Source organism: Cyanistes caeruleus, chromosome 5 (genome assembly GCF_971803275.1).
Source record: "Cyanistes caeruleus chromosome 5, bCyaCae1.hap1.1, whole genome shotgun sequence".
NCBI lineage: Eukaryota > Metazoa > Chordata > Aves > Passeriformes > Paridae > Cyanistes > Cyanistes caeruleus.
The window spans coordinates 12,341,179-12,369,058 of NC_141705.1; the positions used below are offsets into that span (position 1 = coordinate 12,341,179).

General features: G+C 36.9%; 1 protein-coding gene across 7 annotated transcripts in view; it reads left to right on the plus strand.

The window, feature by feature from the left end:
* The window catches only part of JAKMIP1 (janus kinase and microtubule interacting protein 1), a 142,255-nt gene that overhangs the window by 22,303 nt on the left and 92,072 nt on the right, over positions 1-27,880 (plus strand). The window contains exons 1-3 of one of the 7 annotated variants that reach the window (XM_086889229.1): positions 1,228-1,332; positions 6,486-6,522; positions 7,909-7,981. The exons of 5 other annotated variants lie outside the window; for them this stretch is intronic. The gene's annotated coding sequence lies outside the window, so the exon portion shown is untranslated. Of the gene's footprint in view, positions 1-1,227; positions 1,333-6,485; positions 6,523-7,908; positions 7,982-27,880 lie in introns of those variants that run through there. One more of the 7 variants, XM_086889230.1, reaches the window with a different exon arrangement.

The following is a 27,880-nucleotide window of genomic DNA, read 5'->3' on the forward strand; positions in this document are numbered from 1 at the left end:
TTGCATAGTTCTGTTATTAATTACTGTTCTATCTTCTCTTGGTTAATGATTCTCTCACTTCTCATGCTAATTAGTCCACATGCTCAATCTTTCCCTTCTTTTGGGTTGGGGAGTTTTTTGGGTCAGTGGTCTGTGAGTTGGTGGTTGGGATCTGCCCCTGCCAGAATTAACCTGCACCTGGTTGGAGCTGATGCAGCGCAGTTGCTGAGTTGTCTTTATTAGTTTCCTCCTTATCTTGGGAGTTCTGCCAAATGTCCTTGCAGCCCGTAAATTCTGCATTCTTTCTGTCCACTATCAATGGTACATCTTTCTTCCCAGGCTTTGTTAACTTCCCACTAGGTCTGAGGTCGTTGAAACATGTCAAGCCCTAGACCTTAACAAGGCAATTCTGTAATTCATGTAATTTGTCTTTCTAACACCTGAGCTAACACTTAGAGCTCGCTTGGTAGCTGCTCTCTGTTTCACAGATTAAATCTTCCTTCTTGTTGACCAGTCTGGAAAGTATACAAAGATCAAACATCAAAGAATATCCTTTCTTAAGAAATTCTTTACACATTCCCTATTTTGTAACATTGGAATAGCAGACATAATTAAAACAAAACATTATAAGTTGTATCAAAAAATGGTGAAAAGTTTAATGGCAGCTTCTTTATCAACTGCTCCTCATTCATTCAATAATTAATTTGAAGTGTTTCATATTAACCATATTTAAAAAGACTGTTAAGTGACAGCAGTTGGTGATGGTTCTCAGCTGTAGCAGAACCTCAGAAAGTAAAACAAAGCTGTGTGACACTGTTGTTAAGAGAGGACTTGATTCCTTAATAAATTGTAAAGTTTTCTTTCTACCCCAAACAGTGAAGCAATTAATTTATTGTCTTTCTGTTGTCTAATTTCAAACTAATGGAGGCACCTATGTAAACCAGTGTCAAATCCTTCGTCTATGTGCATGAAAGAATTTATTTTAGGATTATTTTGGAGGTTTTTTTTTTTTTCCCCTCTACCTGGGAACATCTCACATTTCACCTGCAAAGCTAGTTGCCCCAATTGAGTAAATGATTCAGGTTAGCTTTCTGAAATGCAGAAAAGCCAGTAAATGTAATTCTTTGCAACTCTGCATAAAATTACACTAAAATATGTTCTCTGTGGATATGAGCATAGCATTTTCTGGTATTCTAGCAGTACTGTCCTTTGAAGCACTGTACTAATTTCAGTTTTATCCTGCTGTAGTAATTCTCTCAAGGTTTTTCTTTTCTCCAAATACTGTGAACTCACTGGACTGATGGGGATGGCAGACAAGATGACCGAATTTTCATTTTCAATTGTGTGTACCAGGTGAGCAATTCTGAGAGGGTTTGTACACTGAAAGAACATTAAGTTTTTATTTTTATTTTAAAATTTTTATTTTTTATTTTTTTTATTTTTAATTTTATTTTTATTTTTAAATTTCTGTTATTTCAAGTGGAACAATTGCATTATCACTGAACTACTGACTGTACTTTAAACTGTGGTGCTGACAGCAGAAGGAGGGGCTGCTGTCCAGGGGGACCTGGACAAGTACAAGAGCCTCAGGTCCTAGTGCAAGGTGCTGCACCTGGGTCAGGGCAATCCTGGTCATTAGTGCAGACTTCCAGAAGAACTACTGGAGAGCAGTCCTGCCCTGGAGAGAGGGACGTGGGGAATATGATGTAGGAAAAACTGGATATGAGTCCACAGTGTGCACATGTAGCCCAGAAGACCAACTGTATCCTGGGCTGCAAGAAAAAAAGGAGGAGTCATAGGAGGGGATTCTGCTCTACTCTGTCCTTGTGAGACTCACCTGGAGTGCTATGTCCATCCCTGGGGCTCCCAGCACAAGAAGATGTTGCTCTCTTGGAGTGGGTCCAGAGGAGGCCACGAAAACGCTCAGAGGGCTGGATCACCAGGCGGGCTCAGAGAAGTGGCGTTGTTAAGCCTGGAAAAGAGAAGGCTCCAAGGGGACTTCACAGCAGGCAAATGTCCCCAGAGTCCCTTGGAAAGCGAGGCAGGACTTGGAGGTTAATGCCTGAGGGTGGGAATGCCATGCAGAGTCAGGACATCCCTAGCAAACCAGCACATCTAGTTATGCAAGGCTCTGCTGGTACTTTATGTTGTCAGGAAGGCAAAACTGTTCTGTTTCTGTCAATGTTCCACAGCAAAGCAGTCTTTCTGCAGGATGATAAATGACAGATTTTTAATACTTTTTGACATAGATGCATTAATGCTATTGCTGGAGGAATGAAAAAAATCCTTTTTAATTTTTTTAGATGAAATCACATTATCATGTAGCAGGATTTGATTTAGACACGAAAGATGATATCATATTACTTCTTACACTACTTATTCATCTGTCTGGGACATTGTTCTTTTGGTTTGAAGCATTTTCCAAAGTGTTAAGTCAGGAATGAAGAGGCAGCAGTGAAGTTCTTGGCTGTGGGTTATGAATATAACCCACATATTGTCCCATATAAGTTTTACTTCCCTTCTACACCTGAATTAATGCAAGAGGGAGTATCTTCTGCTGTGATGACATTCTGGCAGAGTAGTAAGCTCTCAGATCTCAGAGACAGATACATAGATTAGCATTTTTAAAAACTGCTGGAGAGCTCTGGTTATTCTTGTGACTAATTGGAACATTGATGTATACTCCATATGGAGGAAATAGAAAAATGAGGATGCTTTTTGTTCTGTGGTTTATGGGAGTTTGAAGGAAAATTTGTGCAAATATATTAATTTTGTGACAATGAAACATTTTAGGTAAGTAGTGTAGCCCTTCTATTTCATAACACAAAAATTTTATAGTGATTTTGGTTTTGTAAAGTAAATGAAATATGTTCTTCATTTTTTCATAGTAATTGATAAATATACATTCAGATTTGTTAAGCCTTTTCATAGAGGGGGTAATTGTTTTAAATTAAAAATGGTACATTCAGACTAGATATAAGGAATTTATTTTTTTTTACAATTAGGGTGGCGAAACACCAGAATAGGGTGCCCCCAGTGTTGGTAGATGCCCCGTCCCTGGAAACATTCAAGGCCAAGTTGGAGGATGCTCTGAGCAAGGTGTTGTAGTTGAAGATGGCCCTGCTTATTGCAAGGGGTTTGGACTAGATGACCTGTAAAGGTCTCTTTTAACCCAAACTGTTCTGTGTGATGCACAGTGTTAATGCCTCACATGTACTCCTCTTCATATCTAACAGTGGCTACCAATAACCAAAATGAAAGAAGGAAAGCAGCATTTTGTCCATCTGCTTGCATTACCTCCTCATAGTATTTTTAAGTTTCCTAATTAACTGCCCAGTGTCTTTACATCTCTTAGATCTTTTCACACCTCTTCAGTCTGTGAAGGAATAAACCGCCTCCTGAGATAAAACTTGAGTCAGATATGCCATTTAATTCTTAAATGGATTCTGTTGTAGATGCTTTTGCATAATGCCCTTGGGTCCTGTAGTAGCTGCTCTGTTTCTCTTGAGTTGTGTAACAGGAAAGTTTGTCCCAGATAGCGAATTATTCCAGGCATATTTACTTCTGCTAGGGTTGGATTGAATTTGTGTTCTTTGAAACACTATTTTTTAAAAAATAACTTTGCTATTCTTGAAAAGCATAGAGCAGCTTTCCAATGTAGTTCTGGTGTGTCTCACACTCAGTCAAAAAGCAGACACACTATTCCACAAATAAACTATATGCAATTCCCACTTCTGCCAGAAAGTGCTCCTTTCTTGTTTTAAAGACAAATCAAACCAAAGCATCAGTCCCAAATATTTTTTTCTTCCAATACATACATATCCAAATAGTTTAGATAACTTTCCAGCCTGATTGTTGGACTATAATCAGTGTTTTGCTGACAGATTTCTAAGATAGTTAGTCACCTTGCAGATGGTCAGCAAGATGTAAAGCTGATATTTTCTAGAAATGCAGAAGGTTTCTCTCTCTTAAATAGTGCTTCAAATTAAATGAATTAACTGTTTAAAAACAGCAAAACCCAACTGTTCTGAGTTTCTTCAGTGATGTTCTACAGTGACACTTTGTGCTATAAACTATCATGGAAGTCAATAGCAAAGTTTTTAATGTTCTTGATGGAGCCAGGAAGTTAATAAAATAATTCAAAGCAGGATTTGTATACTGTCCAAAGGCAGCAGCTTAACCAGGATGGAAAATAGGGTTTTCAGTTTTTTCTTCTTCCTACCTGGATTATGTGTGTCTGTAAAAAATTGTTAAATTAAGAAACACTGTGAATCAAGTGTTTGGCTTTTAAATATCCTTTACTGTAGGAATTCAATTGCTTACTCTAATTACCAGTAAGATTTTATTTGGTTTTTTACTTCTCTCTGGTACTTCGTAGTTCAGGAAGCATTTATTTTTCTTTTTAAAGAATACATTTGATAAGGAGGAAATCACTTTACAGAATTGCTGTATTGTAATTCTGCTTTTATAACCTATTACCATTTAAGTGTTTCATTTTTTACAGTCAAGATATTTCTCAGGAGTACTTAACTTTTTATTCCTCCTGCACTTTAAAAGCATTATCATGGGTTATGTCCTGTTGAAATACCGAGAAAGGCTTCTGGGGGGAGGAGGGTTGTAGGGTGTGGCAGTAGCACATTCTGCATCTCAGCTGCATGCTGCTGTTCAACCATGGCTTGCCATAAAAGTGTGTGATGTTTTTGTATTACTGAGGTATTGACAGAGTTTTACACCAGTCATCTCAGCTGATTTTTGAGAGGGTTAGGAAAGGCTGGAGGGATGTGACATTAGTAATGCCAAGGCCTGTAAAGTTCACCTGGAAATACCAGAGTAGGGAGCTGCTGGTGCCTCACCTTCCCTGAGAAAATTCCTGTTTCCACTATACATAATGGTCTTAATTTCTTTGGACAGAGGATGTCTGATGGTAACCCAGGATGCTTCTCAGGATGTCATCAGATTAGTTCACACTTATGGGAAGCTTAGAGAGGCTTCCCAGTTGTGCTGTCATATGTGAACTGTTCGATTACGCAGGCAAATTAAAATAAAACTTGGCAAGAGCAAAGCTGGAGCAACGCTACTGACAATAATTATCTCCACCATAAATCATCAGTAATGTAATGTAACGTTATCTTACCAATTGTATGATTTGGTTGCTGTTGTTAGGACATCCCACTGATCTTCAAATATTTGGAAAATTTGATTTTTTCCTTGGCTTTTTTTCTTACTCTCCTGTTAGCTTATAATGTGTCTAGTACCAGAACAGGATCTTTTTCAGAGCTGAGAATATTCTCCATATCTTCATAGGTTTTAAGAAAGATTTAGAGAACCTTTTGTACTCACTAACAATAAGATATATTTTCTGAAGGTTTCTCAGCAAGAACTTATATAATGAGAAATAATATGTTGAAGTCATTGGAAAATAACAACTAAGGAAATACTACACTTAGTCAAGCAAAGTAAAGTTGTCAGAAGACACTAGAAATCCTGTAACTTATTTAGAGATTTTGTTATTTAGGATTTTTGTTATTTATCCATCTCTGCCAAAAGAGGTAATTTACATGCAGGAAACAATCATAAAGTAAGTTCTTATTAACAGCAGACGTAATCCAACAACTCTATGTGTAGATGGTTACAGAAAAATAGGGATAAATCTGCACAGCTAGTGAAAAGGGGAAAATAATTAGACAAAGTATTCTAATATATTTAATAGAACTCCCTTTCACATCTTACAATAAGTGAAAAATAAGTATTGCTGGAAATACAAGTGTATTATACACTTTCAGGATCAGTAATGCAAAATTTTAATAGAAAATTAGCTTCTGCTCTAAAGTGGAGTGTCTGAAGAGTTGTGAGATGAATGCATGCCAGAAACTGCAGGAGGTCTTAAATGTGTGACTTGATTCTTATGGTGCTATTATAAAATAAAAAGAGCTCACCATGTCAGGGGGCAGCCTGCCAGTGAAAAAACAGACTGAAAATTATCTCATTAACCAAATTCATCAGCACCTGTTCTGGCACTTTTGGAGCAATTTATAAAGCAAAGAATTAACCAGTCTGGTTGGCTATTGGGGTTTCTTTGCTTTTGGGCTACCTGCCTTCCCAGTTAGGAAAAAATCCTTATGACAGCTGTCTGTCTTCCCCACTAAGCAAATCAACAAAACTAAAACTCTTTTTTTCATCAAAGGGATTCCTTTGATGAAATCCACAGAAACACTGTGGAAATCCAAGAAACCAAGTGTATCCTGAATTGCAGAAATGCTGGTTGTTCAGTTGGTAAGAACTGGGCAGTAAATAATCTCTCAAGGTGTGGAGTGAATCTCCTTAAGCTTTTTGTTAGTTTGAAACACATTTTTTGTTATTTCTTTAGAAGTCCATTCTGTATACTGTTTTCTGCACCAAGGGAATTCCTTTTTTTTTCATGTGTGCACACAGAAACGCACTTTTTTTTTTAATAGAGAGTGAGACTTGTTTTGTGATGTGTTTTTTCTTCTGTTCTCTCTTTTCAGGGCTGGCAGCTACTTAGGGAGAGCAGGAGGTACAAAGGTGTGTTATGTGTATAAGGGGAAATAGATGAAATAAATTTTGTGGGGAAAAAGATTTTAGGTTGTGTTACTGGCCTCTAATGAAAATATGTTATTATGTATTCTTAAATGCTACCGCTTTAAAATTCCCACAGGAACTTAATATTTGGGGTCAGGATAAGTGCATATATGTTCCAGTGTAATCCAAGGATTGCAGCCGGCTTTTTATGTGAAAGGCTAGATTTGTGAATTATGTTTCCACTGTATGAATAGCAAGTGATCAAAGTATCAGTTATGTTTTTCTCTAGAGTACTTGTGACCTGATTATCCTTCAGTCATGCAGTTCTGGTGCTTTAAATTGAACATCCTACACAAGGAAACACCTGCACAGCAACTGCAGATAGGAATTTGAACTCTTGAAAATGGGGTGCATATTCCTTTTGTTTGTGGCATGATTTATTTGCCTAAGACTCCTTTGAAAATGGAAGATTTTGATACCTTGCTTTGCTACTTAGCAATCTTATGACTATTTTCTGTCCTATCTATAGCCTTGTAGGGAATACTGCAGTCTCCTAACTCTTTCTACAGGCAGCTGAATTAGTTTGCAGCTTCAGCAAAGAGATCAGCTTTAGTTTTTTTAGTTTTGTGTTGTTGTTTATTTAAAATTCTGCTGGACTTGAGGATGAAAGCTTAATATGGTGGTGTGGATCTGTATGAAACTAGTGACTTAAATATACTGCAGAGAATGTATGCTAGTGCATTGAAGTTTCCTGGTTACCACTAGTAGCTGCAAATACTAGCAGTGAGTCTGCTGGCTCTCACAGGATTGTCCACGAGGACTTCCTCCCTTCTCTCCTTTCTGCATGATAGATACCTTCACACCCTTGCCTGCTCTCTCTCCTGCTGTTCTTGATTTTAGCTATTTACCAGCCTCACATTTTCTTCTAAGTACCACTGCAGATTCAGGAGTCTTTTACACAGCAAGAGATACAACTCCTGTAAATCAGAAATTTCCAAATATCCAAAAATTAAATGGCAACTTAGCAGAGAAGCTGTATCTCTATTGCTTTTTGATCTATTTAATCTTCTGCATGAAGATTGGGACTTTTATTTTAAAAAAGTGTAATTCTGCAAGCAAAAGTATTAGCAAAATCTAGATTAGCAGCTAGACTTTTATGAAAAAGTAATTGATCTAATGATATGTCAGCAGGTGTGGAGTTGAACATACAAGTAATTTATTTTCATTTGTAGCACATAACCCCGCTCTGTAAAGAAAATGAAATCTTTGTAATTAATTGTTAAAAATTAGAGAGAATGGAATGGATTAAGCCTCAAATGTGCTCTGAATTGTGGATTTTTTTGCAATGAAAATGGTTTGAGAGCTAAAAGTGTTCTGTATTTTTGACAGTGAGTTACACCACATCCTGATGTATGCCTTAGGATTTTCCTTTGTTCCCAAAGACAGAATTTATACTCATTGGGTGAGTTTACTCATAGTGTGAAAAATTTGTTAGAAATAAAATGCATTGATATCTTCAGAAAAAAAAGAAAAAAGCCAACTTCTGAGAAAGATTCTAAGTTCCTTTATACTCATACATAGTGTTTATTGTTTATTGTAAAGTCTAATGGGATATTAAGAGAGGAAAGTTGAGGCAAATAAGAAATTTGTGCTTTACCTCAAGCAGAAGTAAGGCTTTCGTAACAAGATTAGTAACAGTTGTTGATGATGAGATTTAATGGGATTGTCCTAGTTTGTTCTTTCACAGACTACTTGTGTAATCTTGGGGAGGTTTTAAAGTCTTTCTTTGCCTCAATTCCCTATTCAGAAGATTCCTCATAGAAAATATAAGAATGTCTTCTTTATTTTGTTTGTTTTCTTTTGTTTTGTTTTGTTGAAACTTGCAGGAAAAGATACATGTTTACATATATGTGTATATTTAAAAAATCAAATACCAAACAATTTTTGACAGCTTTTCTTGCTTTAGTTCTCTTCTAGTAAGGTTTCAAGGTGCAAGGGCTTAGGATTTCAATAGAAGTAGGGTGAGTGAAGCTCTAAGACAGTGTGATTTATATAAAAACGTGTATTTTGGGGTGAAAGGTGATGGTAATTTTGCTGATTCTAATTATCGAGGTATGTGAATTGTTATTCACCTTACTGTTTTAGTATTTTTTTTCACCATCAACTCTGGCAGTATGAGTTTTAAACCTTTCTTAATTCTTCAGAAAATTGAACAGCCCTGATAAATGTCATGGAGTGAGAAAAATCATGCCATACCTTAGCTAAGAATTTTCTTAAGCTTTCACTAAGAAGTAGTTCAGTGATCTCCAGAAAAAGGCCTCAAGGTATGAGTGGAAAAAACCAGGTGTATCAAACAGGACTTGTTATTCCTACAGCTTTAAGAAATCTGCTGTATAAATTACTGTCAGACTGCTTTTGCTTTTCCCTTTTGTGTTTTTTTCCTATGCATTTCAACATGACAACTTGACGTGATAATACAAAGCTTGTAACCAGTCTTTAGGTAGTTATTTCATCCCTCCTCTTCCCAAAGTGTGCTTTAATGTCCATTATTTTTTTTTTTTAACTAGAAATAGGCTTGTTCTCTATCCTTATCCATTGAAAAAACTGTATGAGGAATTTGCTTGGAAACAGAAAGAAACTGACAGCACCATTTATTTTCAAGTGGTACTTTTAAGACAAAATCATTAGAACTTCACTTGGTAAAACTCATATTTGTAAGAGATGTTTTAAAACAAAATTCATAAATGGTCTTCTGCTAATCTCTCTGTCATTCAATAACTTGTATCTTACTAAAATGATCAGATCTATGAAAAATAAGATATAAATTAAGGTGGGGTGGTTGTTTTTTTGTTTTTCTTTTTTTTCCTTTAGTAAAATACTGATTATTTGCAGCTGAACTGCTGTAATACTGGAAGCCTGCTCTCATAGTTCTGGCTGTAATGCACAAATCCTTAGTGTGATACCTGCTCCCAGATGATGAACAGAACCATAGCATTTCAGAGAAAGAAGCAGAAACCTTAAGTAAAGTCTGTTGTAATCTTGAGCTGACCTATTTTTATATGTTTTTGCAACAATTAAATAGAAGTGATACTTCTGTGTAATAATGACTTTTATCTTAGCACATACATGTGGTGTATCCTGAGTGTTGTTAAGCCGAGTCTGGGGTAAGAAAGGATTAAAGGCAGGACAAGAATATGAGACACTTCCCACTTACTTTTCCGTTCTCCAGCTGTCACAGCTTAGTGGTTTTGTGTACTGAATATGGTTTATTTGTATTTAGAAATCATTACTGGATTGTTTTTCTGCAGAAATCTGTCCATTCTCCCTCTCAAAACATACACATTTCTAGAGCAACAGGTCCTTTCAGTTGTTTTCACTACATTGTTGCCTGTTCCTCCAAAAGGCACCTCCCTTGTTTTTTTCCTAAGTCTGCACCCTACTATACCATCCTAGAAGAGGATGGACTGTTGATTCTTAAACATCTATATGAATATCCTCCAAATTGCTTCTTTTCTGACTTTGAGATCTACAACTTTTTTTTTTTTTGCATGGGAGCTCTTCCATAATTTTGCCTTGTTCTTCTTCATTTGCTTTGTTCTTACATTTATCATGAGGTATCTGCTATTGGATTAGTACCCAGTTAGGCTCAGAAAAGGTATTCTACACTAGATGAACTTGGTTTGAGCTACTCTGGTTGTGCTTACATTCCTGACCAGCTTGTGTTCTTATCTACCATTGTATATCGCATAAAAAATACAGATGGTGAATCTGTGAGTAATTTAGAAAAATAAACACAGAAGAAAATAGTCTAGTTCTCCCACCTACAGTAAAGATTACTAAGGTTTAGATTTGACAAGAATTCTTCATGTGTTTTCTAAATGCTCATATTTGGGCCAATGGCTTGATTGACCAGACTGCTACTTGGATATTACACAGATTTTGCTCAATTTTTAAAGACATCGTATCCTAAACTGAATTCTTCTGACTTACTTGATATGACAGAAAAATTCTAGGGGGTTTTTTGTGATGACTTTCCCTGAATCTTTCTGTTCTTTCTGTTCACATGTAAATGGCAGTAATGCAGTAAGACTTCTGGTAGGCTATACACAGAAAACAAAAATCTGCAAGCTGTTCATATCTGAAAAAATAAAAGAATATATTTGTATCAGTTTTTTTTCTGTTGCATATCTTTCCAGCTTATGCAATGTTATTTTGGGCGGGGCTGGTGAAAGGAAGGGAATCCCTTAGGTTCTTTGTACTTTGTATTCTGAGACACTTAAAAGTATTTTTTTTTTCATTTTGTATGTTATTTTTTGGTGCATTTTTTATTTTTAATAGGTACTGAAAATCTTATAGTGTCTTTTTTTCATTTATTAGCATTACTGTGGAAGTGAGATAATTTCCTTAAATTCACAGCTCTTAGGCTTTAATATGTGATATACGATTTTTAGGATCTCTTAACAAAATTTTCTCTCTTCAAATTAATTTCCTTCTTATAATTTGATAACTAAATTTACTTAGAACTTCCAGTGAGAAAGGTGCCATAAGTGGTATTATAGTTACAGAAAAACAATGCTGTGCACTTATTTGTTAAAATCCATTGCATATTTAGAAAAAATACTATATAGTCTAAATACTTAGTATGAAAATTCACCTGTGCAATTTGACTGTCATACTTGCTGTTTTGACAAGACTATTCCTTATATTCTTTATATGTGATTTGTTGACAACTGAATATTGCCATTTGTGTGATGGATCTTGTATCTTCCTAGTCATGCTCTGATGTTTCAAATGGTAATGTCTAAAATTTCATTCAATATTCAGGATTATTTCAGAGTTTGATTTTGGATTTCTTGAAATTAATTGTTTAAAAGGCTATTCCTGCTTGTCTTAGAAACACAATGGCAAGAGAGAGAAAATAAGGGAATAGGATGTAGCACAGTTGGTACCAATGTGGGATTATGATCTTGCAGATACCGGCTGTGGGCATTTTATTTCTCATGTATCTATTGTTATACATTATTAACCTTTTTGGTCAGGGCAAAATGATTTTGACTGTTGCAGTCCTTGTAGGGGTGGTACAGCTTTCTACCATTTTTATCTACATAAGAAAGAAGCAGAGAGTAATTGCTTATTTATTTATTTTTGTCTCTACATTTTAGAGACTAAGGAGGACCAAAGTGCTGCCAACATTATTTGCAGTATTTGTCCAGCTTCTCCCTATCAAAGTTATTTTAATATCCAAATACAGACATTCGTTGACCAAAATCTTAGCTTTGAGCAGTGAGGAAGCATTAATGCCAGTAGTAAGTCCTCCAATTCCTTTTGCATGTGGTAGATCTTTATTGAACGCAAAATCAGGAGCTTAACTTGTGTAATGATTTTGTAAGTGAGGAGATAGCTTTAAAGACTGAATTAATTACCTGATTCTTTTCAGTTGGGTGTCTGATTCCCAAGCGTGTTTCAAAATCCCCCTTTCTCCCTCATGTATATTAATAGAGAAATATGTTCTTTGATTAACAGTTTTACAATATGGGTTTCCTTGACAAGGATCAATTAATCCAGGCAGAAATGCAGAGTGATCAAAAAATATTCTTGTAAAACAGAGGAATATATAACAAAAAACAAACAAAAAAGAAGTCAGTGTGGTGACCTGACTGATACACCATAGTCAAACTGTGTCATAAAACGTGCAAGAAACACATTCAGTGTTTCCTTCTAATACCAGTAAATAATACTGATATATAAGAAGCATAGAAAGTGCAAAGCTGGTGTTAATTTTGTCAATCATGAACAAAGCAGGTAAGGTACAAAATCAGATCTTTCAATGGCAATTTTATGTTTTTTTCATTTTTTATCATGATAAAATGCATGACCTATGAAAGTATCAAGAATTCCCACATCCTTAATCCACTTAGAAAATGCATTTTATAAAGGCAGATCTGTCAGGCAAATGTGCTACTTCTCAACATGTCAGGTCAGTTCTGGGTGCTGAAGGATTTGGTTTTGGAAAGTCTTGAGTATTATCAGGTCTTTTGTAGTGAACAGGAGTTTGTGTTCTGTGTTTTTCTGTATCAAAGCTGCTGTAGTTGGACTGTAGACTCTTGCAGTTAGTTGAACAAACACACCATTTAAGTATTCTGTTCAGCCAGTGGAAGTTTGCCATTTCCAGAGCAATGCCAGTTAAATTAAAGCTCTTAGTGTGGCGGGGAAGTGGGTTTGTGGGGGTTTTTATATGTTTCTTTTTTTGTTGTTGTTTTTTGTTTTGTTTTGGCTTTGTTTGTTTGTTTTTTTGGTTGTTTTTTTTTTTCTGTTAAGTTATGTTGCCTACAAGCTTGAATAATTATAGAAGAGTCATTAGAATACTGATCAATTATTTATTGAATAATGTACTGATACTTACTGAACAGATTGTCTGTATTGTCCTCAAACACATGAAGAAAAATCATTGCTGATGCTTGTGCCAATAGGCCCACCATCGTCCAAGATTTGAGGTGATAAGGCAGATGCTTTTTGAGTTGAACTACACATTGAGATGGAATAAATTTGTAGCAGTTGTTTCTGTGGGGTGATTATCTCCTCCTCATTGCACTGTGCCCATGTTAAATGTTGTGCACATGGCCAGCTGTTAAATGTTCATGAGCTCTAGTGTCTCTGCTAATCTGCAAGGGTTTAGAATGACGTCTCTCGAGTGGCTACACTGGAGCAGGATTGTTTTTCTGCTTCATTTGTATTTGATTTTTTTTGACTCAGATGAAGGATGTGACTAGTTCTGACCCATCTGCTCTAAGACCTATGACAAAGTGGTGGGTTTTTTTAGCAATAAAGCTGTAGAGATGTTATAACATTTGGTTTTGTAAAAATATTTATGGTGTATTTCAGAAGTGTGTGAAAACTGATAGTTGTTCATCACCTGTGTGTTTACACAAATAGTTTTATTTCTCCTCTCAATCTCCCCTATCCTTTCACTAAATTAGCAAATTAAAATGGAAGGATAACATGATCAAATGTAATGACGAAAAAAATATCAGAAAGTGAAACAAAGTGATTTGTGTTTGGTCTGTGGGTATTATCTTGGGCTAGGTTGTAGTAATTGCAGGTCCAGTGTCCAGTAGATTAATTAGGAATACAGGAAGGGCAAGTATAATCTGTGTTAGTTGTCTTGGAGGATACATTGTAGAAGGTCTGCAGGATGCATCCTTGGAGGTTTTCAAGACAGACTAAATAAACCCTGAGCCATGCCTCAGACCTCAGAGCTGCCCCCCTGAGCAGGAAGTTGAAACAGACAACTCTTGAGGTCCTGACAAGCCATGCTGTCACCCTACCCTGTCACCTGGAAAACCAGGAATTCTGTCCAACACTGCACACTGATAACCCTCATGGCTATTCAAGCATGCAAACAATGGTACTACCAGAAGAATAAAAATAATTTTGATTTTTAAGCATTAAGCTGGTTCTATAATGGAAAATTGGAATCTTCCTTCCTACCAGACCCTCACACTGAAATACTCAGTTGACCCAGGCCTGGTTCATTCAGATGGAGCCTGTAAAGAAATTAACTCCAGGGGCATTCTTCCCACTGGAGCTATGTTGGCCTGGCAGGACTGGTGGTATCTAAAACAAAATACTAAAATGAAGTTAACAACTGTGACATGCATTGTTAAATACAGGGGAAAAAACTGTATTTTCTGTGCATATTTCTGTGAAGAACAATGGCTTAAGAATAAAAGTACATTTGTTACAAAGTCAGTATTGTCAACACACTGGCTTCATTGATTAGCTTCCCAAAACAGATAGTCAACACCAAGCTGCCTGACACCAGCTATGAACTTTGAGGTGATCACCCGTCACATTAGGAAGGCTTAGTCTTGCCAGCGACTTCCTGGAAAGCAAAAATGCAGTAGTCCTACCACCTGTTGGTGTCTTGTATCAGAGCAAGGTGTACTGCCAGGAGAACTAGAATTAAAAATGTGAATGGAAGAAGAAAGACAAATATCCCACCCACCTAACTGTTTACTCAGTGGTTTCTTAAATATGTGCCAGGATATGTGAACACATCTATTTGCATGTATTTCATATGTCATGTACAGCTGTTTTCAGAAGGCATTGAGTTAATAAATCTTTGGCATTCTTGCATTGCCTGTGCTGTTTTCATCTTGATTGGCAGCTCATCAAAATATAAATAAGTCGTTCTCAATTGTTTTGGAGCTCTGTCATTTATATGGTAATAGAATTCAAAAAAGCATATGTGAAGACAGGAAAATATAGTGGATTTTCTGCCTCATTCAACAGTTACTTCAGGGTGTAAATTTAAATCTGATTTACAGTTTAGATCTGTAGCTGTAAGGTACATAATGCCATTTTCTTTTTAATTCTTGATTAACCCTAACCAGAAATTATTAAAAACAGTTCAATGGAAAGCCAAGGATTTTTAGTTGGTCAGGGTGTTTTGTTTTTTGAGACATTAACATTTTGAATTCAATGAATTTGTTGCTTGTTTTAGAAAAGCACGATTTTATTTCTTGAGTAAAATGTGCAAGCCTAGGTTACTAAAGATATCTGATCATAAAGTAAACTTAAAACCATTGAGGAGACAATGTGTGGTTTAGATTGGAGTTGGTGCTCTGATTTTTCCCTTTAAAAAGAGATAAGCCATCTCTGCAGTGCTGTGTTTAAAGTGTCCACAAAAAATATTGCAAGTATGGTAATAAGGCCAGTGTAGTGAACATTAGATCGTGGCCCTTTCAGAATGCCTTGAGAGTCCTCTAAACAATCAAATTATCTTAGTCTGGCATTTAAGTGACCCTTAAATTACTGGAGAGGCATTTGAGAAATACTCCTATGAACTGACATTCCATGCAGAAATAAATTTATATATCCATACTGCTTTCCCCTTCTGCCCCCCATTGAAAAAATCTTTAAAGGAATAAAAAATGGATTTAGACATTACTTGGTTCATTGCTCTTAGTAGTAGGATAGATAGATAAAGCAACACTATATATTTGTTCAGCTTGTTCTTAATTGCCTGCCTGATGGAGATGGCTTCTCAGAAAGATGTAATACATCTTTTTAGGCTGCTTCTTTCTAGGTTATCTCCTTCTGGTTCGGCAGTCTTAGTGGTTTCCCCCTCTCCCTCACAGTATCAATCTCATCTTACCCCTTTATCATCTGCTTCCCAGTGAACTCCATGAGGATTTTATTAGTTTTTCTCTTGGTTACAACCTTTTACAGATACGAAGACTCTTAACACTTTGCTCTCTTCTTTTATTCAAGGTTAACAATTCCAATTATTTTCAGCCATGCCTTTTAGGATGTTTCTTGTGGCCTCTGTCTATATGCCATAATCGGTCTATTTCTGCATGAAATTTGATGCAGTACTTTAGACTGAAGGTAATGAAGGTAATCATCTCACATGTAAAGTTTATTCTTGAATATACCTGTCTGTTTGCAGTTTATCTGCTTTTTGAGACAGATGCACAGAATGTTGTTAAGTGCTTAAAGGTGTTTATGTTCTCCTGCACCACTAAAGGGAGGAGGTAGAGCTGGAGAGGAGGGAGGGAGGAAGAGGAAGGTGTTTTTAAGATTAATTTTACTTCTCATTGTCCTGGTATGATTTTGTTAGTAATAAATTCAGTTAATATTCTAAGGCGAGTCTGTTCTGCCTGTGGTGGTACTCAGTGAGTGATCACTCTACTCTTATTCATCTTATGTATCTGTCAGTATATTTTCTTTCCACTTGTTGAGGGGAATGGTAAGAGTGTGTTTCTGGCACCCAGCCAGGGCCAGCTGCTTGGTGCTACTTGGCACCTTCTATATAGTTTGGGAAAGATGTGGTAATGTAACAATCCCTTCTTGGAGCTCCTCTGCTAAACTTTTCTAGACATAATTCTAGGCTTTGGTGTTTTGAGCTTATTCATTTTTAATACTGAATTTTTTCTTTCAGATAAAAAGTGTTTTACACACCATACACCATTGCTTGAAGTGATATAGAACATTATATATAGACAGAATTACAGACTTGTTTAGGTTAAAAATGGCCTTTAAGATCACTGAGTCCAGCACCACCAAGTCCACCACTAAACCATGTCCTTAAGTGCCACATTTATGCATCTTCTCAATGCATCCAGGGATAGTGACTCCCCCACTTCTCTGGGTAACCTGTTCCAATGCTTGATAGCCCTTTCAGTGAAGGAATTTTTCCTATGTAAATTTCCTCTGGTCATTTCCAACTTGAGGCCATTTTCTCTTGTCCTGTCACTAGTTAAGTGGGAGAATAAATTGATCTTTACCTGGGTACAACCTTTCAGGTAGTTGAAGAGAGTGATGGGGTGTCTCTCTGAACCTCCTGTTCTCCAGATTAAACACCCTCAGCTCCTTCAGCTGCTCCTCATGAGACTTGTGCTCCAGTCCCTTCACCAGCTCTGTTTCCCTTCTCTGGGCACTCTCCAGCTCCTCAGTGTCTTTCTTGTCATGAGGAGCCCAGAACTGAACACATAACTCAAGGTATGATCTCACCAGTGCCAGAGTGATAATCGCTGCCCTGATCCTACTGTATTTCTGATACAAGCCAGGTGTCATTGGCCTTCTTGGCCACCTGGAACCTCACTGGCTCACGTTCATCTGCTGTCAGCCAGCACCCCCAGGTCCTTTTCCACCAGACTGCTTTCCAGCCACTCTACCCCAGTCTGTGTTGCAGCCTGGCATTGTTATGATCCAAGTGCAGGACCCAGCACTTGGCCTTGTTGAACTTTCTGTCACTGGCCTCAGCGCATCAATCCAGGCTGTGCAGATCCCTCTGCAAAGCCTTCCTGCCCTCCAGCAGATCAACACTACTACCCAATTTAGTGTCCTGAGAGAACTGACTGATGGTGCACTTGATCTTGTCCATGTTGTTAATGAAGATTGAACAGGACTGGTCCCAGCACTGAGTCCTGGGGGACACCACTGCTGTCGGCCCCAGCTGGATGTAGCTCCATTCACCACCACTCTCTGGGCCCAGACAACTGTTCCAGTGCACCCATCCAAGCCAGGAGCAGCCCGTTTCTCCAGTAAAATGCTGTGGGATGACAGTGCCAAACACTTCTCTGAAGTCTAAATAAACCAATGCATGGCTTCATTTTGGCTTTCTTTAAAAAGGATTTCGATTTGTTATCTTAGCCCCTCCTGGCAGCCAGGTGAGAAATGGGAAAGCTGGTGTTAGGACTTATGAAAAATGTTTAATGCCTTTGCTCGATGTGTTTGTTGGTTTAAAGTTACCTGAATTCTCTAGGAAATGGTCTGTTGTGTGTGATGCTGTGATCAGTGGTGGTGATTTCCAGTTTGGGAAGGGCACTGGAGGCTCTCCCTGAGCTGGGCAGCTGCCTTGGACACAGGGCTGAGGCTCAGGATGTTTGCCCCCAGCTCTCCCCTGCAGCTGACATTCACCGAGAGGTGCTAATGATCCAACAAAGCCAGCAAGCTGCTGTGCTTAATACAGTTATCATCTGTGCTGTAGATTGGACTTTAATTAAATTTCTTAATTAGGCCAAAATCCAATAAATCTAGAAATAATAATTAGCAGGAGCCAGCTGTTTTATAACTTGTTATCCTGTTTTTGTAGTTTAGACAAGATCTAACTTCAATAAAAGTTGTTCTATCTGCTCACATTTGTTGTAAAAAAAACAACTCGTTGCTCGTTTTAATTCTTGACTCATTTTGGAGACCATTAATTATTAAAAAAGGCTGTCAATATAGTATGTTTTGTAAAAATAAGTTTTGTGCTATATTAGAATATTATGTATGAACTTTTAACCTGGATTTTTTTTTATTTTATTTACACATTCACATTACTGATTCATCAATTGTCTTTTTGTATCTTAGAAATCTGTGGTGCTAGTTGTGAATAAAAATCTCAGTTCTAAATGTTCAATCATCAATTTTTTAAATTTCAACATTTTGTTATTGGGATTATGTAAATAGTGCTTAGGAAGTTTTCGATAAATGTTTCTTAATAAGAATAATTGGAGATATTATTCAGGTTTAATGCAATCCTAAAGATTAGTTTTAGGGGGGTTCCATTTTATTTCATGCCTCTTGCCTGTGGAATTAGAGCAGATTGCACTAAAATTTCCAAATACAATTTCAGAGTTTCATGGAGCTTAATGTAACAAGTAGTTTATGTATAGGAGGCTCTAGCTGTGTCTGTGTAAATAATTTTCCTTTCTCTGCAAACATGCTGATGACTTCCTTGTCATCAATGTACTAAGTCATATTTTATAAACATCAAAACCAAATGGGAAGGGATAATTTATCCTATTGCATAACAGCAGGCAGAGGATGTTGTGGAATAAAGTGATAATTTACTTTCTGTAGCCCTCTGAGTGAAATAGTACCAATAGTAAAAGCATCAGTCATCTTATAGGTTAATTTTATCTTTTTCCAAATGCTACTGCTTGGGTTGGTATTTAAAAATTGATGATAATTAGATGGCTATGTCACACATATCATATTCAATAAAGCTTATCCCAGTTATTTTTTTTTAAATTTTAAAAATAATTTATCTTTTAAATATTCATTGGTCTGAAATTAATTAGCTTTGAACTCATCAAATCTGAAATACAGTGACATTTCATACTTAGCAATATTTTAGTATAAAGTTTAATTGAATTTTGTTTGTTTTACAGCAGCTGCCATGCTTTCAGCAAACAAATTGTGTTAGTTAAAGAGTATTGTGACAAATCCCACAAGGATTTGAAAAAGCTTCTAGGTGAACGTTGGCCATATGAGAGAAAAAATTGAATGCAGGTTTGCCTGAAGTGGTATGTGTGGAAATGAAAAACTGTAATGTCTGTTGGATTTTAAATCATAATGGATACATGCAACCGAGTGAACAGTTTCCTTGGAAGCCTTTGGGCTGTGCTGAACCAAAAAGAACCCAGCGCTGTGACCTTTAGATGGTAGGCAGAGAGGGGTAATTAGGACAGCACCACATAAATGGTAATGTTCACAGCATTCAGGCTCTATAGGTCTGCCTTGCAACAAAGGAAATCTGTGCCAGAAATAAAAGTTCTAAGTATACATCTTCCCATTTTAACCCCTTAAAAGACTTCTAAATGACATGTTATTAATAATGTTTTAGAGAGAAAATGTGTAAGAACTCCCATTTTGGTAAAAGAAAAATCTTGGATGTGTGTATGTATACATTTAAATATATATAAAGATATATAAATTATTGCTCTGTAGTTAAAGATTAAGTATAAGCCAGCTTTATGTGGCTTCTTCAATATATTTTATCAGTAACATGCACTTCTGCTGATGGTTGCACTTTTCTTGCCTTTACTGTTCCATTGTGCCTAATAAATATGGATACTTTGATGTAGTAGCATGCTTATGTTAGTTCTCTTTTTCTACCATATCTTTGCTGACTCCAGCAGCAGTCTGTTTCATCTGAAACTTTATTTACAGGGAGGTGTTTATTTAAATACACAGTAAAAAAAGGGTGGTATAAAGCCAAATGATTTATCCAATGTGGGAAAACCAAAGGAAAAAAACCAAAAGAATCAAACCTGAAATTGGACAAAGAAGTTTTTTTAAAATATTTCTGTTCAATATTTAAGTGCACAGTTTTTTGAGCAACTTGGTCTAGTGAAAGGTGTTCCTGCTCATGACAAAAGGGTTTGGACCAAGATGATCTTTCAGGTCCCTTCCAACCCAAAGTGCTCTATGATTCTATGGTTATTTTAAGCTTTTCATTAAAGGTGGTATTATAAAGATAGTGAAAAATAGATTAATTTTTTTAACTGTCAGGAAAACAAATCAGGTGATAGTATTGCAGATGATTTTATGACATAAATTGTCCTATCTGAATTGTAAATAAAAAATACTTAGTACAATATGCTTGGTATTGCAAAGAATTTCACTTGATATTCCTAAACATCATGTTAGAATATTAATATCAAAATTAGCTTGTTATGGAGCAAAAAGGTTGGAAGCAAATTTCTCTTGGAACTTACTCTAAAAGGGGAGTTCACTCTGCACAGGTGTGGAAATGACAGAACAGCACTGGACTGCAGTTAGGGATGCTGAGTTTGAACTTCATGAGCTGGCAAAGTAAAAGCAGCTGAGCTGTGTTAGTGCAGTCAGCTCAGCAAGGATTTTAAGCTCAGCATATGTCACAATAATGAGAACTCCCTTGTGGACAGGTTTATGTCTGTTTTGGGTCTCCATACCCATGTTCTTGGAAGGTTACACATACAAATTTTACACATTTGTATGAACAGATCTCTGAAGTGCTGAAGGGAGTGTAACAAAGGAAGGGAACTGCACCTGACCAGGGTATGGCTTGTATGCACAAATTCCCACAGGCTGCCTCATTCCCGTGTCACTGCTGTGGGACATGGATGTTTTACTGGAATATTGCACTTTACAGCTCAAATTCTTCCTCACCTTAGTGAACACCAACGTAATGCTTGGTGCAGTCACTGCATCTGAGGCTCAGACCAGGGTGTTATGCGTCCCAGAAATGAACTTTTCCTGCCAAATGTGTAGCCATTTCTGGTTACGTCATTTAATGACAACATTCTGTATTGGTGTACAGCATATGTGTTGCTGTGTGTATGTGAATTTATGTGTGTGTATATATGTATATATATATATATGGAGAAAAATGTGTGAAGAAAGGAAGGGAAAAGGATTTCAGATGCCAAGCTCTGGGAGGTGTGTTTCTACTTTTAATTTACTTAGTGGAACGAGATTAGTTTCTCTAATGTATCTTGAGAAGGCCATGGCAGCCATATTTTTAGGACACAGATTTTCACAGCTGGTATTTTCAGCTGTTGCTGGGGAGGCTAGAAGCAGAACTTCATGATGTAATAGTGAAGGAAAAGCTCTGCCAAAATAAAACTCAGTGGATTCCTGTCTTTCTGTTCATTGATGACCAAAATTGCTCCAACATATTTTTCCTGATTTTGATTATAGATGTTCACTCCTCAAGAGAAGTCATTGACTCTATTCTGGCAAGGCAATGTCTGCAGGCAGGGGCATTCACCTGGCCATTGTTAAATCCAGCTGATGTAAATCCAGGAAGAGTTAGACAAGGTCTTGTGCAGTTGGCCTTCTAATTAGGTCTGAAACACAAAGGGCCACCTTCAAAGACCAGCTTATTCTGAGCTAAGAAGACCTGTTCTGACTTTTATTATATCTATGTCAGCCAGAATATCTCTAGAAGAAAACATATTTAGTACTTATGGCATACAAAAATAGTAATGAGATGAAGAGGATAAGAAGTGGTGAAGTATTGCCTCCAACAGGGAGAAGAGAGTTCATTCTCTGTAGAATGAGAAGATGGAGCAGAGGAAGAATATAATCAAGTATATTAAAAGAAACTTACATTGTGTTTGTAGTTTTGGTATCCGTAGTCTTGGGCTTTCTGTTATACATGTGAGGTGTGGCTTTGGTGCTGCTAGTGAAGAACTAAATGTATTGAGCTGAGAATGACGAAAGCCTTTGCTCTTTCTCTGCATAGGAGTAACTGGGACAGATAGTGCTCAGTCTTAGGGACTGAAAAACCTGTGGTAGATAAATTGCACTTAAAAACATATATTAATTGCCTAGTTTAAGAAATCACAGTATCTCTTTGCATCTCTGAATATCTAAATACTTCTTGACTGGAAGATGCATTTTCAGTAACAGCTGTAAAATTATGTATGTTGTGAAGTGTGCCATTATCAGACATGAAATCCACACAGCAGAGACCTCACAGTAAGAATTCAGCTGGGTAAATAACTGGACTGGAATTAACAGAGAACTAGAATTTAGCAGCCATCATGCCACATTAGAGCACTCTCTTACAGTGCTCTTGGCAAAATGGCTGGAGAAGGATGTCACTTCATTGCCAGGTAATTGTTTCATAAAGGCAAGTACATGGAGAGCATTTGGGTGGATTTTTTTCCTTCCATCCCCCATTACTATGATTTTAATTGGAAGCAGCTCTTTGTTCATGTAAAACTAGCATGAGGTCCTTTACTGAAAGATAGTGATGTCTTTGTATCAAACAGTGCCTGCTTCAAGCTGTTACGCTTGTCATTGTTTAATTGAACTTGCTCAGGTTTCTGGGAGAAGGAAACCTTTACCATCTCCTCCTGCAAATCACTTTAACATGCTGTTTCTGAACAGAAAAATATCCCATTTGTGAGTAGGTGGAATAATAGGCTATCTGGATTCTGATACTTATTAAAAGTTAAGTCTTTGTAAAAATCTGCAAGAGATCACTGAGAAGCACAGAATTTGCAGATGTACAAGTTCATGTCATTTTTATTATCATACTGAAATCTGTATTGTGCATGCACCAACTGTGTGCTTCATAGAGAAAATGTAGGCATTTGTAACTTTGCTGTTAGAACTGAAGCATTTACTACTAATAGGCTGCAAACCTGGGGTCACTGAGTTTGTGCCTGAGCAGAGCTAACAGCTGCTGTCGGCTCTGGGAATGCAGGTTTGTTGCCGAGGCTGGGCTGCTGCTGACATGGAGCACAAGGCTGCGCTGCCTGGAGTCCTTCTCCTCTCAGTTTGAGCTGAGTCACTGGGTGACCTTGTGTAAACCTCTTCCCTTGGCATGTGCTGCCTGCAAAGGAGGAACACCAGCAATGACCTGCTCACTTATTCGTGGGTGAGGAGTTCAGTGAAGCTGCAGATTCAGTGTTAATGGTTTTGTTCATTTCTTGCCTTATTAATCTTCGGATAGACACTGCATGTCTATAATAAAAAAGAAGATTGGGGTATACGTGTTAAGGGACAGAAAAGAGAGAGCTGGGATGGAGGGTTGATAACTTGTCTGAAGACAGGATATCAAATGACCTTATCTTTGGCTTCCTGGATTTTAGAGCATATTCTAGTTGACCCTGCAACACTGATTCAAAATTAAGAGGCCTCTGTTTAAAAAGCAGAAAGAGTAATAGGAAAAGCTGGTATTGAAATTTAAAAATCAAATTTCTTCCAGCTTAATGTTTCTTTTAACCTTTAATATGGCTTCTTTTATGCATACATGTCTGTTCTTAGGAATATAGATATAGAAATACAGATAGTAGCACTATGGTGGACTGTCTCTGTAACAGGTCTTTGACATCCTATTTCCTCCCTCCTGACAGATAATTTTATGCTGTTCTATATATTTTAGATTTACAGATACTTGATTTGTTTATATACTTATCTGCCTTTTTTTCAACTAACTTCCCAACAGAGTTACAAGTGTTTGTGTACAACCAGCCCCTAAAGCCAGGAATTTATCTAAAATGAATGAAAAAAATTAAAGGGAAGTATGTAATCCTACAAGATCTTTGTAGCACTGTAAAGCAAAAGCTTATACTTTTTCAGTTTTTCACATGATACCAAATTCCAGCTGGCAAAGATCCTTAGCACAGCACTTAGCTTTCATTTGGCTTGAAATTTTAAATATACTAATTTCAAATCTTCCCTTATTGAAAAATGTATTTTAAGATTTCTTGTAACTTTAAGGATATGGCTTATAAAGGGAAGGACTGCCCTGTGGCAGCTGCAAAAAGGGTTTTGTGAGTAGTTTGTCAAGATCTCTGAAAAATAAAACACATACCATGAAGTATCACTGTTATGGTGCAGTGCAGATTTCTTAAAGTACACAAGGAAATTAAAAGTGAACACTATTACTTGTAGCAATGGTCACATTTGGCAATTTTCAAACTCATTACAAATGCTGATGTGAAAATTTGTTACTTTTTAATTAATCATGTTAAAGTTAAGTTTGATAACTAGAATAGGATTTGCATAAAAGATTTTCAGTTAAGAGATAGGAAGCAGTTTTCAAGTTGTCTAGATTAAGGAATCCAGTAGTTTCTTTATGAGGCCATTGTATGTATTTTCTTGTAGTCATATAAATAGAATGTCAGGCATATTTAATATACTGCATGAACTGCTGAGGCAAAACAGCAATTAAACAAGCAATATGTGAGAGAAGCTAAAAGGCCTGAATAGCCCAATAAATCTCATATTAGACTTATATTTTATAAATACTAGGCCCTGTGGAGCACCATTGAAAAAGAATTTCTTTTTGGAGAGTAAAACCTTTGCTTTTCGGTTGTGTGAAGGACTTTGGGCGTACAAATACTTGTAGTTGTTTTATTGGTGAAATGTATGAAGAATCCTCATTCAGGCTTTAAAACAGGAAAATCTTTAATATCAAAAATATTGAAGAAAAGAGTGAGTTTGTGATCTTACATCACTTTGATAAGGCAGCACTGGACACTGTGTGTGGGAGTAGGGAAGAAAAATAGTGTTTTAAACCTTCACTGCACCAGCCTATGCCTGTGAGTAATAACACTAAGGCAAAATAACTGGTTTCTGGGTAAGTCCAGAGGACAAAAATAGTTACTCGGTAGCTTGAAACTGATGTGGAAGCAGAGCATTGCCAATGAGCACAAAGCAAAGCAGAGCAATGGCACAACATCTCCTTCAGTTCTTATTGCATTTGACTCCCTGCTGGTGTAGCACAGGCAGACAGAGCAAGAGCTGTCAAGCCAAGGGATGGGAGTTCTGTAGAACTGGTTTTGAAGCCTATGTGTAGCTGGAGACTCTGGATCTGTTCATCAGTCAAAAAAGCCTAAAGAGGGTGTGTTGAATAGCATTATTTTGTTCTTAAAAGTTCTCAAAACTCACTGGTGTTTAAGACTGTATAAAGAAAATAATTCCTGCAAGTTTCTTATAGCACTTGACATTGCTCCTACTGAAGTGTTACCCCTCACTTTTATACTTTGTAGGAAGATGCTTTATGGATGATTATATAAAACTTCGGTGTTCCCATCTCTTTTGCATTTGTATGAATCCTATGGTAACATAAAAATTAATGTTAATGTTGAGGAATAGTCTATTTTGCAATGTCTGAGTAGCCTAAGACCACTTTTCTGAATAGAATGTGTCTAGAAGCTTATTTTGTGTGAGAGAAAGGGTCTTGGATGGGAGAGCCTCTAGGGAGTAGGTTGGCTCCTTTGACAGACCTGGCAACAAGAAGAGCCCATGAACATTTGTAAACAGGCTGAGAGGTGTCACCAGGCTTAGCCTTCAACAAAGGAATCTGTGTTGGGAAAAACATTTTATGTTTTTTTAAAAGGTATAAAAAGACTGGTTCTTAGCATTAGTAAGGCTGTGTAGTCTCTGGCCATGCCTGTCGAAAGCCCATTGAATCTGTTTTTTAAAAGCTTTAGTGTGTTTGATATGTAATGAATAATGTAACGTAATTAATTCATTTATGTATGACTGTACATTCATATGAATGTAATTCATTACTTTATTATTTAATTTTAGGTAGGCTTGAAAGACATAATTTTACATGGATAGCTTTCTCTCCAATTACTACTTCATTGCGTTCATCTTAATTTCTGAAAAAGTTTTTGTATGACTATTACACATAAGCACTGTGTAACACAGAGAATACAGATTTGCCTAATTCTGCATGCAGAAGCAACACTGTCCTGCAGTTTGCGCACTCTATTTATTATATAAAATCTAGTAAACGCTGTAATTAGCTTACTTTCCAAAAGTGTTTTATGGTTTTAAATCAACCATAGAAGCAAGTCACACTCAGAGTCTTTTGAAACACATGCTCAAGAATTCCTATTGCCCCCTACTTCAGAGAAGAGGAGAAAGAATGGGAAGATTTTTCTTTGCATTGACAATCCAATTAAAACAGCAAGGTGTCAGGAGTGATACCAATTCCTCTGAAAGCACTGTTTCAGTCATTGGTAGGCTCTCCATCTGGGACTTGTGGGATAGTAATCTGCAGCAAGGCACAAAGAATAACATGGAAACAAATTTAAATTGTTGACCTAATTTTGGTAATCCACCATTGCTGACAAGTTCAAATGATCCCAAAGGGTTCCTTATTATGGGGATGCCAAAACAGAAAGATGTAATATAAAGGAGGCAGGAAAGTGAATGACTGCTTCTGTATCTGTCATTGCTTCTAATATCCAAAGAAAAGTTCTGTGTTTTGTCCACTAAAGATATATTTTGCAGTAAAGGGTTTAAAACAGATCAGCAAAGTTTTCATCAGTATTCTCTGGTAGCAATGAAAGAAGTATTTGTAGCTAAGAACTTTCTGCTTATCATGTCTGATTTCTGCCATATCAATTTCAAAGTTGATATTAAAAATAAGAAGTAAAAGGAAGCTTCTGAAGTCTTTTTGTGCTCTTTAAGTTTGTTCACTATGTAAAGAATGGAGATTGTGGCTGCACATTTTTCAAAGTGTGCGTTGCTCAGGATATGTAGAGTGATCTACTATAAAGGTCATGCCACAGGATTTTTCTGCTGATAAGTTTTTGTGTTGAAAGGGGATGACTTTGTGGCATGATCTGTGCTATTTCTTCCTTGGGCCATGGTGCATTCACATTGAAGCCTCTCTTTAGATTGTTTTTGCTTTCACGGGATTTTTTTAAGTACCTCTTTTTTTTCTTCTTCTATTCTTTTTTTCTCTTTATTTTTTCTTTCTTCCCAATCTGCTTTTGGTGCAGCCATAGAAGAAGGCAGCACATTTCTGGTTGTAATACTGTGTATTAGGCAGACATTGAATGGGTAAAGGAGAGAGCAAGTGATGTATATTGGGTATAAGTGTATGTTGCTGGCAGGTTCTGGTTTTCAAAATCTTAAGTCTCATTCATGAAGGGCTGCATCTGTTCCAGTTATTTATATGTAAATAATAATGTGGAATCCCTAGGAAATCTGGTACCAAAGTAAGTATCACAGTCATAGAAATCCAAGAGCAGGAGCAGGAAGGGGAAGATGCAGTCTCCTTGCATCATGCCTGATGAATAGTTCTCTTAAAAAGTTGTAAATAAAATTAATATTATGGATAGAAGGCTTTAGAGTAGAATACAAGGCACCACAGTAAAATGTCATAGAAATAAATATGCTTCTGTAATCCTTGAACATGAGGTTGTATGCAAGAACCCCTCCCCCGCCTCCTCGAGCTGTCGATTAGAATAACTTCTAATGGAAAGCCAGTGGTAATGTACATATTCTCATTACAAAGCATCTGTCAACTGAAATTTCTAGCAACTACTGCAGAGAACTCACAGATGTGTTCAGCACTGTTTTCCCAAAGAAACTGACTTTTTTTGGGTCAATCTTGTTTTATGCTTAGTCATTTTAAAGCCAAAATGCCTTGTTTTCAAAGAGTTTTCAAAATGTGGATCAGCTGTACAAAGACATAGGGAGGCCTTCCAAACCATTCAGGGAAGCTGCTTTTCTGTTACCATATGCAAGGATGTGATTGCTCTTTTTTCTGCTCTGGGGAGTATAGTTGGACCCTACCTGTTTCTCTTTGAGGTGTGTTGGACAGAAGGAAGCTCTTGTACAGCTC